We start from the raw sequence: 6,000 nt of genomic DNA on the forward strand, positions 1-6,000 counted from the left end.
AGTCCACATAACTACTCTAGCTTGTTGCTGGAGAAACAACAATACACTGCTAATGTATACGTCATAATTTATCGATTTGCTTTATCTAGTGCTTACGTCTTTAAAACACACTCTTTCCATGTGGTATTTCTTGTTGTCTTAACCCTTTCATGCATAGCGGTCACTCCAGTGGACAGTTCTTCTGCAGCTGTTCTCTTGTATATTCATGGGTTTTGTTGTTTTAGTTTCATATCAGCTGACACAGTGGACACATATACATCAGCTCATGCACTGACATTCATACCATTACAGTAACTTTGCTGTTCTTGATAAATCTGATCTGCAGTAACATGTTCTAGTGTAAATCAATTATTTGTTAGACAAAAAGTTTGTTTTTTTTTTTTTTTTTGCATATTATCTCCATGAAATGAGTAATTACTAGCATCAGAATATGTTAAAATGTGAGAAAACATCAGATTAGCAACATTAAAAATGTTTTTATTTCATTGTTTTCATATCACTTTCTGATATTGGGTTTTAAACACATTCCTTTACTTCAAAAATTAACTGCATGGACATTTTTGTAACTCCATGACAAAAAAAAAAAAAAACTTGATCGCATTGTTTTTTTTCATGCCTAAGGAGGAATAAAAACACTCAAGAAAAAAAATCTTGACTAAGGTTCTCATAATTCATGCATGAAAGGGTTAAGGAAATGCACCTACAGATCTTACCATATCTATTATATATCATAAAATATTATTATTATTATTTTTTTTTTTATAAATTTTTACATTTATTTTCGTTGTGCACCTCCAAAAGTACAATACAAAAAAAGAAAGAAATTCACATTTTATGATACAAGATTTCCTGACACACAAAGTATAAAGAACCAATGGCAACCCCCATACCAACCCAACCTGGATGTCAAAAATGTGAAAACCACTAATAAAAACAAATACACATCGGCTAAAATTTACTTAAGGGGTTAAATGAGTGGCCATTTTTGTCAAAAAAAAAAAAAAAAAAGTTGTCATAAATGCATAGAACTGTGTTGAAATAATGCTAATCCATTTGTGCACAGACTACTGATATTATTTAACAGTGGAAGCTCTATTTTAGGAAAAATTGGATTTGAAATAGCACGTATATGTAAAAATTTTTGCTGGTGGACGGACATGACATTACCCATGATGCTCTGGTCAGTACCAGTACTTTATTAGGAATAAACTTATAGACTTACTATTGCTATTCCTCCTCTTATTCATAAATGTTAGTATTGTGGATCTAAAACAATAACAGCTGACACAGAAACACAAAATGTGGCAGTGGACGGATGTGACATGGTTGTTACAGATCCCATCATACTGATGCTCGGCAGCCATGTCACCGTTTACACTAATGATCCCTGTGCAAAAACTAGGATCAGAATTATTTGTTGTATAGTTTATCATCATACTAAAGAAAACTGTTGATTTAAAAAGTGACGTGTGACATTCTTAATGTATGTATTGGCATAACATAAGCAGGATGGATCAGCACCATACTCCATATTAAACCTGTAAAAATAAAACGTGATTTGTAGGATACAATCTTGTCAGAAAAATTGTAGAATCTAAAAGAATAGAATATTTGCTTTTCAGGTAAATTCAGTTCAAATAGAACTTGGCCATTTGTGACATGAAAATATAGCATTAATTGTGATGAAATTGGACATTTTTGAGCTGAAAACATAGTTCATGTGACCATCAACATATTGAACAGAACTGAAATCCTGTAAATTTGCAGAACTTGCATTTACCAACACAAAGCTCCTTTGGGATTCACTTATATTGATTTCTTATACACAAAGACATAAATGAGACCTCTAAGCACATTTTAGTCGATATATAAAATATTGACTCTTGAACTTATTCAGGTGTGATTTTTCTGAATTCATTTGTAAAGGATATCTATTTCTACTGAGATCTATAAATAAATATACTCATTCCTATTATAAAATAAATACTAGCCTTTATGTCAGGGGTGTCAAACTCATTTTGGTTCAGTTCCATATTTAGCCCAATTTGATCTCAAATGGGCCAGACCAGTAAAATAATGACTTAATAACATATTAATAATGACAAATCCAAGTTTTTCTTTTTTAGTGCAAACCCCCCCCCCAAAAAAAAACAAATTATGAAAATATTTACATTTTACAAAAAAGATATGAATAACCTGAAAAAACAGAAATTTCATTTGAAAAATTAGTGCAATTTTAACAATATTATGCCTCAACTTACTATTTATACCTGTACATTACACACAATGTTACATAAACATTTGGTAACAGGCAGAATATTGTTAAAATTTTGGAGTATGGGTCTAAAATTTGAAAAATTTCTACAATATTCCATCTCTTATTATTATTAACACAACTCCAGATCACAGTGGATCCATAAATGCACCAAACATTTAGTAACAGGCAGAATATTGTTAAAATTGCACATTTCTGGTAGTTCATCTTTGTTTTTATTTATGTATTTATTTGTATTTTATTGTGAAAGAATAGTTTTGTAAATGTAAATATTTTCACAGCGTAATACTTTTTTCACTTACATTTTTTCTACATAATTTTTCACAAAGAAAATTTGTAGTTGTCATTATTTATGGGTTTATTGTGTTGTCATTTTGACTTCAGATCATATTGGTCTGAATGTGGAACCTGAACTAAAATGAATCTGTGGAATTTTTGCACTTTGCAAATTCATCCCAGGGGCCGGATTGGAACCTTTGACAGGCCAAATTTGGCCCCCGGGCCGCATGTTTGACACCCCTACTTTATGGTGTTTTTTCAGATAATGTAGTTCAAAGCTGGAATGCTAAATAACTACAGTGCCTTCCCTTTTTCTCAGGAACAACATCTATGAAAGAGGTTTTGTCTTTCTTCCAGCTATTTACTGAGATTTTAACAACAGCTTAGTCATAGTCCTATGTTTCCCAGAGGAGAGTCCGGTCCACTTGGGCTGTTCACAGGCCCCGCTTAGCTCACAGGGCATCATCAGTAGAAACATGGGTGACACTTAACCAAAACCTGACTGGCCTGGGAACAGAGATGTAATCCTGAGCAAAAGTACCAGACCATAATGAGAAAAAAACGCCACCATGAGAACTCCATAGTTAAAGCTTCAGAGGTGGAGGGGCAAAATACTCAACACCATACTTCCACAAAAATGTTTAGGTTTCGGTCCAGTTTCCCAGTAAGGCCGGTAGGTCCTGGGCGCTTTGTTCCCAGTGTGAAGAGGAGAACTATTTGAACTAAAACACTCTGGCTCACAAGATCCGCACACAGCTCGTTCGTTAGTATTCTAGTCTGAAACAGCATCATGGGGCTGATTCTCCGATGCTCTTTAAACTCCATTTAGATTGAAGCAATTAGGTTGGCTAGGCAGAAAGACCCAGAAACCATCACCCCTATTCATACTGTAAGTCTGTCTTTCAGCATGATTTCCCTGCCCCCCACCCCCCACTCCCCACCCCATGTCTGTGACACCCCACACTAGTTTCCACTCTGCATGGAAATTGTTAAAAATAGGTCAGAAATAGATAAGGTCCAGTTCATCGAAACACCTGGGACCTGCGCTTTTACCAAACATTATTCAAAGGTGAGGAAATGGTGCGTTTATTTGAGGCTATTTCCCATTATGGAGGAAAGCGTCAAAACATGCACATCCCCATGGGTGAGTAGTCTTACAGTGTGCCAGACAATAAAACTAAAGTAGAACCAGGAAAAAGAAATCCACACACCAGTGGCTCCCCTTGAAGAAATATGTTCCAGCCATAACATTTCAAGCACTATAGTTCTTCTACAGACTTCTAGAGAAAAAAAACATATATACTGAGTCCCACAACCCCCCGGTGTTATATCATTGGATTGATGGTCTTACAAAAATATACAGAAAATGAACAGAAAATAGTTTTTTAGAAAAAAAAACAACGTGATATCATGAATTGTGTAAATATACACGCCATACACGACACTTTTAATAGGTGTGTTATCTGTACGCATCATAAGTTTTTCAAGTGTATGTTCATGCTGCGTCAAATACCACCTGATTAATGGTTAGGGTTAGGTTTAAGCTTAGGGTTAGGTTAAGGTTAGGGTTAGGTTTAAGCTTAAGGTTAGAGTTAGCAGTTACAGATATGTAGGATTAGGGTTAGGTTTAGGGTTAGGTTTAAGCTTAAGGTTAGGGTTAGCCGTTACAGATATGTAGGGTTAGGTTTAAGCTTAAGGTTAGGGTTAGCGGTTACAGATATGTAGGGTTAGGGTTAGGTTTATGGTTAGGTTTATGGTTAGGTTTAGGTTTATGGTTAGGTTTATGGTTAGAGTTAGGTTTATGGTTATGGCTAGGTTTAGGTTTTGGGTTAGGTTTAGGGTTAGGTTTGTGGTTAGGGTTAAGCGCTTACAGATATGTAAACTGGAGATCTTGGCGTAAATTGACACGTGATCAAGTGGTGTTGAATAACACTAAGGGATGAAAATGCGTAGGTATAGCACGCTAAAAGCCATCAGGACTGGTGTGACATACAACACGATTTCATAAGAGCAGTCTGGAAAAAAACCTGGTAGATTTTTTATGTGTATAACATGAGTTCTCAGTACAAAAGTACAAATATGTGTATATATATATATATATATATATATATATATATACACACACATATATATTTATATATATATACACACACTCAATGAGAATTAATGTAAAAACAGAAGGAGTAAACCACATATTTAGTGGAATAAATGCTATAGATATTTGAGGTGTCCCTGCACAGAGGGTAATTGTTATGAGGGACCCGAAGAAATCACTCAATCTTAGTTTTTTTTTTGGTTGACTATTTCCCATTGCACATATGATTTGGATATATTATATGGTGCTCAGGTTTGTTTCAACCAGGAAGTATCTCACTTTGAAGTGATGTGTGGCAACAACCAGTCGTATCCGGCTGTTTCCGAATCTAGTCATGAGTTGGATGGTTTATTTCAGTATATGTGTATGTATTTGGTCAGTATCTCATACTTATACTGCATCATCTTATGTGTTTATAGCTGCTGTTATTTCTGCCCCTACTTTCTACCCATCATGCCCTTAACAACTCACCAGAACCCCTTCTACCCTTACAGCACAGGCATTATTCACTTCTAATCTACAATCCAGATATTCATATGCGTCTGTGTGGGACATACACAGAACACTCATGTTTCACCACACAAACCAATGTTGCTGAATTAATGTACAGCCCTAGCTGTGTTTTCATCCATGTGCTGGCAGCGGCCAAATTGCCCAGCAGAAGTGGCAGTATGATTTATTATAGTACTGATTGTTTGACTCCTGCAGCAGCTGCAAAGCAGGAATTTTAGCTGCTACTACTGAGCTATGGAAGAGTGAGTGAGAGAGGCAAAAATGGAATCGAAGAAAGTAAATGTAGCAATGGCAAGAAACACATGTATGAATGCATGTATTGAGACAGTCCGCACGTTTACATGACAACTTTTATTCCTGGTTTAAACTGATTAAAGGTTAGATCCTATGTCAGATGCTCATGTAAACACCTTATTCCAGTTGAAAAAGAAAAGTTCAGATTAAATTTAAACCTGATTAAAGTCACTGGTTTAATCCACTTTTGAATCTGGGCTAAATTATTTCTCGGACATGTAAATTAGTGATGTGACGTTCAAGAACGACTCAAATCTTTTGAACGGCTATTTGAAATGAACGATGGGAACCGAGTCTTTGTAAAGTGCCGTTCATTGTTTTTTTTGTTTGTTTGTTTTTTTAGGAGGGAGTGTCCGATTGCCTGTCAATTTAGCGTCACTAAAACCCTCTTTGTTTTCAGTTGTTTTCTTTTTGCTATGATTGTTTCTTTTTGTTCGGTTGTAGCAACATCAGGTGCATACATCTGCAAGCCAAAGTGTGCACTTTTTTTTTTCTTTTTCTATTTCTCATTACGGCATTCCTTTTCTTATTACCACATTTTATT

The sequence above is a fragment of the Sphaeramia orbicularis genome, chromosome 6 (assembly GCF_902148855.1).
Source record: "Sphaeramia orbicularis chromosome 6, fSphaOr1.1, whole genome shotgun sequence".
Classification (NCBI taxonomy): domain Eukaryota; kingdom Metazoa; phylum Chordata; class Actinopteri; order Kurtiformes; family Apogonidae; genus Sphaeramia; species Sphaeramia orbicularis.